Source organism: Elaeis guineensis, chromosome 5 (genome assembly GCF_000442705.2).
Source record: "Elaeis guineensis isolate ETL-2024a chromosome 5, EG11, whole genome shotgun sequence".
Taxonomy (NCBI): domain Eukaryota; kingdom Viridiplantae; phylum Streptophyta; class Magnoliopsida; order Arecales; family Arecaceae; genus Elaeis; species Elaeis guineensis.
In genome coordinates, this window is record NC_025997.2 from 107,259,810 (window position 1) to 107,273,697 (window position 13,888).

Consider the following 13,888-nt stretch of genomic DNA (forward strand, 5'->3'; position numbering starts at 1 on the left):
TCTCACACACCAACCAGAGGAGGTGGTGCACCCCTCCCTTGTCCTTCATGCCACCAATCAAGTGGGCAGACCCACACTTGATCAAATCAAGTGGCACCCCAACTAGTGTTCAATCAAGGAATCAATTAGGGATTAGATCCCTATATATGATCCAAAACTCTTGGCACCTAACATTTAGAGCCCGATGAATCTAATTTATTTAAGTTCTTAGCAGATAATTAACTCGAATTAATTTTTATTAAATAAGTAATTCTAGTTTAAAGAGAAAATTTGGTTCAACCTTGTACTAGTAAGATTATCTTGAATCCAATAAGATTTCTCCTAACCTAATTGAGACTTCATAAGTTCAATTGCTTAATCCAAGTCTAATCCCTTTATGTGATCCCATAAGTTCAATTCTATCTGGTAGTAAGATATACCATGATTTCTATCATGGTATCATTGAAACTCTTATCAATATGTCAGAATAATTTCACTCTAACTCAACAAGAATCGTCGATCTTGAGCAATCCTAGTGAACTCTCAAATCCACCAGTGACACCTAGCAGTATGTAGTGACAATCTAGCAGAATAAAAAAAAATCTTAAAATATAATTTTTATGTGATTTAATCTTTTTATCATGAATTCCGACTAGATGGCAGGTCATGGATGAATCGTCAAACCTTAACCATCAATCATATGATAGATTCAATTAGCTCAAGTCCAATTGTGATTCTCATAGAAATTTTTTTCATCAATCATACTGCTGTGGCCATAGACTCATGGACTTAACCTCTTAAATTCTATAGGACCACTCCTTTCTATCAAGATCGATACATTCTATCTAGATACGTATTCTACTTCTACAGTAGATCAACTATCGCCAACATACACTATAAAGACTTAAAGAGGGCATATTTCTGTGTCAGTTAAACTCCAACAATCTTACTGCGAGCAATCATACCACCACAGATCAAAGAACCATTCACATAATTATAGTATTAAGATGATCACTGATGATTGAGTAAAAATCTATGTAATCCTTTGTATGATCACGCTCAGCACTAGTTGTTCTCTAACAACTACCCGCACTTACCGCTCAGTATCTCTACACCGTAGACTAGAGACTCATTTATCCCGAAAGAAGCGATCTGTGTACTGATCTATCTGAATTGATCACCATCCTCATGATGATACTATGATCGGAAGTAATTTAAAAATTAATTATATATGCCTCTAATTCTCAACACCCTAAGAAAATATATTATAAGTATTAATTTTATGGATGATTTAAGGATACATCACACTTGAATGAAAAATAAAACTTATCATTTTATTGATCAAATCAATATTTTAAGTATAAAATTATGTCATGAAATTATTACAATATGTCAACCTTTTCTCTTCCATTTATCCACCAAGCTCCTTCACTTCATAGTGGTGATACTATTTAGCGGATTATTAATCATCTCAGCCAAATCATCAATGTTGTTTTTTTTCTTTGCCTCTTTCCTCATAAGAAAAAGCATATGATGGAGTCGAGCTTTTGCAGTAATCTCCCACACATGTCGCACTAGAGCGTGATCAACACCAGCAGCAAAAGTATATTTCCTCTGCAATTAAACAACACAACTATATCATATCAGTAATAAATAGTAAAAAAAGTAAAATATGAACAATTCAAAAATTAAAATAAAAATAAGAAATAAACATTATTTAATGCATACCATGAACTCATCAAACAATGTCTTTTATCTCAAGAGAATACTTCGACCATATAGTACAACCCATAGGAAGATGATGCAAGATCTTTTTCAAGACAAAATGAATGGCATCACTAGGATAGAAATTTTTCTTAAACCAAATGAAACATAAAGAGGTATCAAATACATACATACATACATACACACACACAGATATATATATATAATATTAAATAAATATAAAAAATCCTTAAGTCCTTTGCACAACATAAAAAGGAAAGTGAAATGAAAATCACACTCATGGGTTATGAGGAGGTACAATCTCTAACTCAATTCCAATCCAAATAGATGCATCACTCTCTGTCTGTATCGGGCATTTTCTCCTAATGCTGCATCTGCTGCTGCTGGTACCATCGATGTATCTGTGGCTCCTGATGCTGATGTATCTGTGGTAGGTGGCACTGATTGTGTGTCATAAATCAATGGGACCGTCATTGAGTGAGCCCTACTCGAATCTCTATCTATAAATAAAAGCAACAAGATCACTAAGAAATAAAGAGGTGTGCTTCCTGTTATGCAAAATAAAATAGGATAAAATAATATACTTGTGAGTGGCACTGATTATGTGTCATAAGTCGATGGGATCGTCACTGAGGGAGCCCTACTTGAATCCCCATCTAGAAATAAGAGGAACAAGATTGCTAAAAAATAAAAAAGGTGTGCTATCTATTATGCAACAGAAGATAGGATAAAGTAACATACCTGTGGGTGGTGCTGGGTGTGTGTCATGAGTCAATGTGATCATCACTAAGGGTGCCCTACTCGAATTTCCATCTACAAATAAGTGCAACAAGATTGCTAAGAAATAAAAATGTATGATTTCTATTATACAAAATGGGATAGGATAAAGTAATATGCCTGTGTGTTGCACCTTTGGTGGTATAGGGTGTGTTGAAGGTGGCAATGGATTTACCTCCACACCTTCCAACTGCATTAAGTATCTATTAATCTCCTCTAAATTATGCATCACTCTTTGGCCTATTCGGCCTGCTCAAGCTGATGAACAATAAGTCTTCTTGCCTCTTACCATGGTTCACTAAAAAAGTATATTAAGAAAACATCAAGAATATATGATAATAAAAAAAAATAGAAGTACACATATAGCATATCAAAGAAAGTCAGCAGGATATAATTTTGCTTTCACCTTACAAACTATTCATCAATCATTCCTATCTTTGTTCTTAAAAGTCAGGTACTTTGTATAGTATACTTACTACGATTGGTTAGCCAATATAAATAGCTCATATACATTCAATCTCGACTTGTGATTAACCTCAACGATATCATATCTTACATCGACTCTAATTCCTCATATAGGATCAAACCAACGACACTTGAAAAGCACCACATGATTTTTATGTCCAACGTATTCTATTTCAAACACTTCTTCCATAATACCGTAATAATCCAATTCATTTTCACTATAATTGTTGCCTCTAACACATGCACCACCATTCATTGTGGACTTGTTTTGTCCATATGAATAAGTTATCTCATCCAACTTCAATTGGTACAAGTTAAATTTGATGAATATAACTTACATGCTCCTTTAACCACTTTGAAAACTCTAATTCATGTATCTTCTCAATCTCTGCATCAATGATGTCCGGACGAATCTTTCTTACATCATCATCAAATTATCTGTTTCATCAAAAGCATTGAGAAATGTAACATAGATAATCTGAAAACCATAGATCATTGGACACATAATAAGAGATATAACGTAGATATCCTTGAAAACTTATAGTATTGTTCAACCTCATTGCAATTTAGGAGGACATATATCTTGACCGCATGTACCTCTTCATCAGTCAAATATCTCATCCATTTTTTTCCAAATGCACAACCCGATCTTGTGAATACGAACAAAAGACCTTCCGCATCAACAAAACCTCCATCATCATTTCGAGGGACTCTAGTGCATCGGGTTTGAATATGAGGTTCAAAATAATGCGAACAAAAATTAGAAATTTCCTCAATGATATATGCTTTGCTTATTGAACCTTCTACCCTAGCTTTGTTGCCAACTTTTTTCTTGAAGTCACACATACACATACAATGTCATGTTCAAAGATTTAGTTCTTACTAGTAAGGATATGTGAGAGATAAGAAAATGATAGAAAAAATTATCTTTCAAAAAGATACATCCATCTGTATTGGACTGGTCCACCTACTTTTGCTTCATATGACAAATGTATAGGTAGATGCTCCACTGAATTGAATAATGCAGAAGAAAATATCTTCTCTAACTTACAAATTATCTTCACAATACTCTTCTCAAGCAACTCCATTTTATCAATATGCAATTTTGGAACACATAAATATCTGAAAAACTGGCTTAATTCAGCCAATGCGCCTCATATTGGTTTAGGTAATATATCACGGAGTGTCAAAGGCAACAATCTTTGCATGAATATATGACAATCATGACTCTTCATGCCATATATTTTGCCTTTGACCACATTAACCCCTCGAGTTATATTCGACACATATCCATCTGGAAACTTCAATTGCTTAACCCATACACACACCTCGTTGACTTGATCTGGTGACAACACATAAGTTGCCTTGGGCTTTACCAATGTGCCCCCAATTTTTTTCAACTCAAGCTCTGACCACTTGCAAAATTATTTTATATCACAACAGGCTTGAACAGTATCCTTTGTTTTGCCTTTGATGTCTATCACAGTGTTAAATATATTATCAAACATATTTTTCTCAACATGCATGACATCTAAATTGTGATGAATGAGATTTGTGGACTAGTCAGGCAACTCCTAAAATATGCTAACTTTTTTTCAATTATATTCTTTTCCAAACCTAGTGAGTTTTTGTTGACCAAATGTACGACTGAACATGATTTGATCAAATTGATCTAATCTATCTTTAATTTCCTTGCCACTTAATCTGGATATAGGTTTTGCTCTTTCTTGGGTTGATTTTATGTATGCATCTTTTTGTTTGCGGAAAGGATGTTCTTCAGAAAGAAACTGTCGATGACAATCAAACCAATATGGTTTCTTACTACCACCCTTTAGAGTAAATGACTTTGTATGTTCCATATAATAAGGACACGCTGAAGGAAAAATATTCGATCCGATCGGATCACAGGGTGTGCTTTGAAAAAATTTTCTATAATAAGCTAACATAAATTTTATGTTACATGATATGTAACAGAATAGAGATCAAAATCCTCAAAGAAAACTCGAATCCGATGCCTCACAAGGCCTGAAAGCACAGGCCCTCTACTTCACGTGCACGTCAGGCTTCGCAGAGTGGGATGATGATCTTTGCGTAGCACCATCTTAAGACAACAAGGGAAGGGAGAGACATGATCTCGGACATGACTCCTCACACCAAGAAGATGGATGTCCAACGGTGAGTGCCCAAGAGAAACTCCACAGTTAGAAAAGAAGAAACACTTTCTTTTTCTTTATGTCGCACACGCCCTACCCGCCCCACTCTATCTCATGGTGTTTTATTTTGTTTTGTCACACAAAGACAACCTCTCCTTTACCGTGTAATAAGGTCTCCCCTTTTATAGATGAGGCATCCCACTTGTGATCAATGTCCTAGGTTGGTTAGGTGTCCTAACCTAATTCAAAAAGGAAACCGGATGAAAGAAGGAGAGTGCCAACCTCTTCACACAAAGCTCACGCACGCACATCTTATGGGCGGAATAAAATCAGTGCTCTTTCCCTTTTGGTCAGCCACCTTATGAGAGAGAGTCCTTGGTAATTGAGACTCTTTGATTCTTAATCAAATGGGCTCAGATTTGACTTAAATTGGATCCGATTCGATTCAGATTCAAAGAGTCTGTCAATCCTAATCTAATTAAGATTCTGGATCAAGTCTAACTTAGATTTTTAAACCAATTAGTCTTTAATTAAATCAGATCTAATCTAAAATTAATTAAGACATAAATTGACTCTCACATAAATTTTTTGAATCATTGATTAAATCATTATCATCCCCGAAATTAAACTTGAACCTCATGTCCAGTGCTAGCTAGACATAGTCAACTTGTTTAATCCCATATGATTCTTAACTTAATTCTTAATCAAGCTAATTTATTCATTCTATCAAGTCACATACTTTCAAATTGAACTTATAGATTTGGATCAATTCTTTCCTACGTTGCTTGACTTTGTGCATGACTCCATAGGTTCGAATACTAAGCCGGTAGCATAGAAACAGCTTCTTCTATTAATTAAAGTTACCATCTAGCAATGATTTCCGACGTTTGGATAGATCGAATATATGTAAGATAATATTCAAGAACCTACGCATATGGTTATCACATAATTCATCCCTTTGACCATGAATGCTCGAGGATGACTTAGACTTCAACTGTCAACCCTGAATAAGTCATCCACATTATATATCAACCTTTCACATCCATCATATAGATTATCTAGACTCAGAGTTTACTAAATTAAAATATAGTGATGCATTATCTCTTATAATTTAGAGGGATCAATCCCATCTTGATCCATACACAGAATTTGTAAGTACTTGACTGTATCCAGTAGCCTTCCGTCACTGCATTAGAAATGCAGGTAGTCCGGCATCAAAGCACAGTGAGTTACTTGTACATTACTATAGTGATCTCAGGTCCAAGAGATACTTATATCCATATATTTCATGAGCTGCTCTTGACAGTATAACGCTCTGCAGGTGAGTCACTTATTCAGTGACGAGTACTCCTACATCTCACCTGAATGCCACACTAGTGTCTCCACACTCCTCAGTTACGAAGACAATCTATATGGCACACAACGACCTACACTCGATAAACATCATTGTCTTTTAATGACGCATCATTTGATCGCAAATATATTTAAGAACTATTCGATAAATCCTTCTTTATCGATTTTCATATAGTTCTAAGGACTTCATCACAATACATGAGTTCAAATAAAGAAAATGTACACCTTGTGATGAAAAATATAAAATATTTTTTATTAATTCATAATTCATATACAATTACAAAGAGCATAATCATCCAAATGATTGACTTTAGGACATATTTTCTAACAACTCTCACTTGGATTAAAGTCAATCGGTACAGTATCTAATACCAATCTTCCATTTGTATTCGTCGAACTTTTTGATTTTGAGGGCTTTAGTAAATGGATCTGTCAAATTTTTCTTTCTATCGATTTTTTGAAGCTGAATGTCACCTCGATCTACGATCTTTCAGATCAGATGATAGCGACGCAGAATATGCTTGGTGTACTGATGGAATTTTGATTCTTTTGCTTAAACTATGGATCCAGTGCTGTCGCAGTACAGCAGAACAAGACCATCAAGGGAGGATGTCACTCCAAGCTTGCTGATGAACTTTCGCAACCAGACAGCTTCTTTTGCAGCATCGGATGCTGCGATATATTTCACTTCGCAAGTTGAGTTAGCTATGGTGTGCTGCTTGAAATTTTTTTAGTAAATCACTCCTCCATTAAGGGTAAACACATAACCTAACATGATCTTGCTGTCATCATGATCTGACTGAAAGCTGGAGTCAGTATATCCCATAAGTTTTAAGTTAGTGTCTCCATAGATAAGCCATTGGTCCTTAGTATTTTTCAAATACTTATATATTGTGTTTACAACCTTCTAATGGTTCTCATCCAGATCAGACTGGTATCTACTCACTACTCTTAATGAGAGTGCCACATCCGGCTTTGTACATATCATAGCGTACATGATATATCCCACTGTCAAAGCATATGAGATTCTACTTATATGCTCTCTATCTCTTGTAGAATTATCGGATAATCCTTCTTAGAGAGAGTAATTTTATGACCTATCAGGAGATAGTCTTTCTTGAAATTCTCTATGCTGAACCATTTCAGCACGGTATCTATGTACGTGGATTGGGACCATTCAAGCAGCCTTTTAGATCTATCTCTATAGATCCTTATCTCTAGAATGAATGATACTTTTTCTAAATCCTTCATAGAGAACTGTGAAGATAGCTAAAGTTTTATAATTTGTAAAGCAGGAATGTCATTTTCTATTAATAGTATGTCATCAACATACAGTATAAGGAAGATGACTACAGAACCATTAGTTCATTTATAAATGCATGGTTCTTCTCCGTTCCTAACGAAGTCATACATTTTGATAACCTTATCACAATGTATGTTCCAACTTCGAGATGCCTGCTTCAATCCATAAATGGATCTCTGAAGCTTGCACTCCTTAGATTCATCTATGCATGTGAACCCTTCAAATTGTATCATATACACCTCTTCTTCTAGCTCTCCATTAAAGAAAGCAGTTTTGACATCCATTTGTCAGATTTCATAATCTAAGTGTGCCACTATCGCAAACATAATTCGGATGGACTTGAGCATTACCATAGGAGAAAATATCTCATCATAGTTAATATCATAATGTTGACGATATCTTTTGATAATCAAATGGACTTTATAGGTTTTCACCTTCCTATCTGTACCTTTTTTTCTTTTAAATATCCATTTACATCCTGTGGGTTTAATTCCTTCGGATGGATCAACAAGTATCTATACACTATTGATCTCCATGGATTCCATTTCGGATTTTATGGCCTCAAGTTATTTCTCAGAGTCAGATTGTTGCATAGCATCCATGTAGGTAATCAGATCCTCATCATTCTCATCGAGTTCAATAGGATCACTGTCCCGAATCAAGAAACTGTTATATCTATCCGACTGATGCGGTACCCTACCAGATCTTCTTAAAGGTGCCTCAACAATGAACTTTGGATTTGATCTTATCAAATCCGATTCTATATTTCTACTGATCTATGTTGGTTCTTCTACTTGTCAAACTTTATCAAGTTCAATCTTAGATGTATTAGTTCCTTCACTAAGGAACTTCTTTTCTAAAAAGACTGCCTCATTACTGATGAACAACTTTTATTCTTCAGTAAGGTAGAAATAATACCATTTAGTTTCTTTTGGATATCCCATAAAATAATACTTATCGGACCTAGGTCCGAGCTTGTCAGTCTGTAAACATTTTATATAAGCCGAACAACTTCAAATCTTAAGGTGAGAGAGTGTCGACCTACGTCCAATCTATATCTTATATAAAGTTTTTGTGACCAATTTGCTCAGAACGTTGTTCAGAATATAGCACGCAGTCTCAAGTGCATAACCCCAAAAAGAGGTCGACAGATTCGCAAACCCCATCATAGACTGAACCATGTCTAACAGAGTTCGATTCCTCTTTTCTAACATCTCATTATACTGTGGTGTCTCCGGAGGGGTCCATTGTGAGAGAATCCCATTCTCTTATAGATATATTAAAAACTTATTGAAAAGATATTTACCTCCTCGGTCTAATCAAAAAATTTTAATACTCTTTTCAGTTTATTTTTCTACCTCATTACGGAATCGTTTGAACATTTCAAATGATTCGGACTTGTGCTTCATAAGGTAGACGTACTCATATCTTGATAGATCATCAGTAAATGTAATGAAGTAGTGATACCCTCTTCTGGCATCTATGTTCATAGACCCACAGACATCACTATGTACTAGACCTAGAATATCATTGACTCGTTTACTCTTTCCAATAAAGGATGACTTGATCATCTTTCCAAGAAAATAGGACTCACAGATCGGCAATGATTCACAATCATTGATATCAAGGATTTCCTCTTTAGTTAATATGTTTATCCTATTCTTATTTATATGACCGAGCCTACAATGTCAAAAGTAGGCATCCGTGACATTATCTATTCTAAGACGTTTGTTTGATGTGTACATTATAGTAATAGATTGTGATAATGTGTAAATGCTATGTTTCAATTATCCACACATAATTGTGATACCATTCATAATGATATCACAGTAATTTTTTTTATAAAAAAATTATAACCATCCTTGATCAAAAGACCTATGAAAATAGCATTCATAAGGAAAGATGGACAATAATGACAATCATCTAAAATAATGACATTTGAATTGAGAGCAAGTTGAACTTTTTCTATAGCTAGAATTTGAACAGTTCTTCCATCTCCAACATTCAGAAATCGTTCGCTCTTCTCAAATTCTCTACTAACCTGAAGTCTCTGTAATGAATTGCAGATATGAATTGGACTTTCGATATCCAATACCCAAGTAGTAGTATTACAGGTAGAGAAATTACAAGATATTATAATATAAGTACTTTGTCCAGCAGTCATTTGCTGATTTCTCTTCTTAGGCCTGTTCGAATCAAAAGACGCTAGGTATAAAAAATAATTTCTCTTCTAGTGCCCTAATTTCTTACAAAAGAAACATCCTGCCTGACTTTGATCTACTTTAGACTGCTTAGGATTAGCACAGTAATTTTGTAGTTTGCATTTTCTTCCTCTTTTAGAGGACCGATGTCCTATTGAGAATAAATCCTCAAGTGTGCCAAAAGATTTGTTCAACATTTGAAGTATCTCCTTTGGCTGAGCATCATCAAATTTATAACTAAATTTGTTACTTATAGTAGCTCTCATTATGCAACGTACTGTCATACCATCATTGAGCCACTTTTGATAAGTATCTCTAATCATCGCATCAGCATTGGAAGCTGGTACTTCATGTGCTAGATCCGTAATCACATATAGAATCCTCTCATGCTCGAGAACTATTTTTAACTTTCGATACTAATTATCGAAATTGGGTCTCATAAACTTGTCACTATCCAATAGTGAGCGGAGTGATAAACTACTAGCCATCATTGAAAGAAAAATAAAAGACCTATTAGTATATGAATTATTTAATCTTAAAGATTTAGACTTTAATCTAAAGGTCCTCCCACTAATTTATACAAATTGATAGCCTCTCCTCCAATTCGAGAAATTACTTTAATTCTTTAGTGGGTACTAGGATCCACACAAACTGTACACGAGCTCGACTATGGTCGACCAATCCATGTGCATCTATGGATAGGTTCTTAATCAATTATTTTTCTAAACAACTTCTAGTAATTAATTTTATCCAAAATTTTATTGCAGTAGGCTAGGACCTCCACTGAAAGTCCTGCTTAGGTCTAACCATTAACATGACCATACTCAGCTCATCTAACCAACAAATAATCAGGCCCGACTATGGTCAGTCAACCTGACCATCCATCAGAGAGATACGACTGAGCCATCATATAATGAATGATAATTCCAATATCCCAATAAACACCAGGCCTATGGGTCTGCAATGCTTACCTAGACTATTGGACCCATTATCATCCACTTTAATAGGAGGCTATGATCTAGTTATCCCCATAACTAGCTCATTTTATGGACTTAATAATTTAAAAGATTTGGTTATAATATTTTGACAAACAATTAATCGGCGAGTCTTAAATCCTTTCACTAACTTCACCAAGTCATAAAGAGGACTATAGACAAGCTGGTTCAATGGCACCTAACTCAATCAAATTGATTTAATGATTTGAGAATAAGAGAAGAGATCAATGAGCAAGTCATAAATTCTTCCACTGACTTCACCAAGTCATGAAGAGGATTAGAGACAAGTCTGGTCTAGAGACACCTAAATCAATCACACTGATTTATCTTAATGATATGGGTCAGCTCGAATCAATTAGTAATCTAATCAAAATATAATGTACCATATTGGTCAGGTAAGTGAGATTGATGGGAGGGTCTGCCTCGGCTTGCCTTAAATATCATCGAAATGGCCAGATAAGCGGACTATTAATTAAAAACCACCGATCATATTGCGAAGCAATATTGTCAAATTTACCTTAGACACCAATTGATCGATTAGTTTCGATTTGGTCCACCAAAAGACTCGGACTAAACCATTGAACCACAATCAGATCCATATGGTATGGTTAAAAATATGGACTTGATCAAGCTACAACTATTGAGGTTAATCTTAGAGAAATTTTGATCTAATCTAACTCAACTCTTGATTAGATTTAATCAATTTCTCTAATTGATCCATATTTATTTCTAATCCTAAATCTAATCCAGTTAGAAGACCTGATTCATGCTAACCCATTGCCCATTGATTTTTGAGGTGTGTTAACATCTTCAATTCTTAAATCTAAACCACTTAATTTCAAATTAAGTATGTGAATCATGTGTTTCAATTTGTAGAACTATTCTACTAAGATTTCAAGTAAAGCATACATTATATGTCATACAATTTTCAGATCTTAAAATCTAATTTTCAGATTTATGTTTAATAATTAAATATATATTAATTTGATCTAAATTACTTATGTACATCACATGCATCATAGTACAATTTAGATCTCTACCGACTACATCATATGTAATCTACAATTCAGATCTTAAAATAATTTTTGTATTTGAATTAATTTTATTAAAATTATATCAAATCATAAATTACTTTAGATCTAATCTAAACATATATATGATCAAAATAATTTTAAAATTTTTTTCACTGTTCTTCTTCATAAGACTTGATCATAGTGGCACCTCTGCACATCATAAGAGAACCCATCGAATGGGTAATAGAGAGACTCAATTCTTGCTTCCTCTTATGACCAGATGGCCTGATGATCATCTCAATTCGAGCACTAGGCTACTAAGATCTGAAATCTAATTTCAAGAATTAATTGCATCTATATATGCAATAATCAAAAATTCAGACGTGCATTGAACATGATCATATCATGCATGTTATGTATCTAATCTAATTAGACCAATGCATCAGATTAATTTCAGATAAATTTCATATAAATTTCAAATCTGAACATACTTTTATAAGCATATAAAATAGTTAAATTAGATCTAGAATCTCATAGAAAAATAATTCAAATACACACATGAATGCATAGAAATAAAATTTATAGTTAGATCTGATTTTGCATTGTACAGAATTTTGCATAAAATCAGATCTAAAAATCTATCAAAATAGATTCACTTTAGATCTTGATTAAGTCTAACTTCTAATCCAAAATAACCAATATTTTCAGAATCGGACCGGACTGACCGGATCGATCGATTGGATCGGGGATCGATTTTAATCCCAAAGTGAAATTTGGGCTGGAACCGATTGATCTTCAACCCACAAAAAATCGGTAAGAACCGTTGAACCAATTGACCCATAATGAACCAGCCGGGTGATAGGTTCATCGTTTGTGGATAAAAAAAAGTTAAAAACACTGATGCCAAGGGCATTCTAATTCCCAAGATCGATCCTGACTCTTTGTCTTCGACATCTTTCGGCCTTTGTTTCCTTTCTTCTGTTCGTCGTCGCCGCCCAGAGTGCTAGCCTCATCGTCGGTCGTCGTCGCCTACTGGATAGGTGCCACAGTCTCCTACCAGACAAGCATCATGGTCTCTGCTTCTCTACGATCGAAAGCCCTAGCATAGGTGTGTCTTCCCTCATCGTCGTCGCCTATCGGACAAGCCGACGCTGCTCTGGGTGGTGGTGTGGTGTCGGCTGCTCTGGTGGTCACGTGACGTCGCTCATCTTTCGATTCTTGCCACTGCCATAATCTTCTTTGTCTCCGTTGATTTTATTCGAGCCGGTAGATCAGACATCCTAGTGCCGCGACCTGTGAGTGGCTCTTTACTGTTTCTGATGGGTAGGAAACCACATCTCCTGCTGTTGATGATAGGTGATGGGATTCTCCCACCTAATCTCCTCCCTACTTTGATTTTCTTACCTCACAGCCATACGGCTCCTGCCTTGTCTTGTCTTGTGTTACATCCACTAGCACCAAGTGCTCTTGCTCTTGTCTTTTATAGTGATGTGACTAAAGAGTTTTTTTTTCTTGACTTGCGATGGTTCTCATGCTCCTCATCTTTCTTTTATCATTAACTATTGTTTTATCTAATTAACTATTATTTTATCATAAATTTGATATCAAATCTGAATGATTCAACTAAAATATTTCAATCATTTTTATCTTCTTTCTTATTTTTGATATCAATTAAGATGATCAAGATCTTTATCCATCCCAATCCATTCTCATCTTCTGGTACCATAGGAGCTAGTGCCGGTGCCTTGTCTCCAAGACCACTCCACAATTCTTAGAAATAGGGACCAAGTCCAAAAATGAAAGCCTCCAAACCGCTCTCGCCAAGCTCTATCTCTCCTACAAATCTAACAGCTATATTAAATTAATAGTAAAAAGTAATGTACGGTGAAGGGACTACCGACCACCTGTTGTTATTTTACAATAT

General features: G+C 35.0%; 1 pseudogene; it reads right to left on the reverse strand.

Annotated features, from left to right (window-relative positions):
- Nucleotides 1-1,240: 1,240 nt before the first annotated feature.
- Nucleotides 1,241-6,563, reverse strand: LOC114914235 (uncharacterized; annotated as a pseudogene).
- Nucleotides 6,564-13,888: the final 7,325 nt, after the last annotated feature.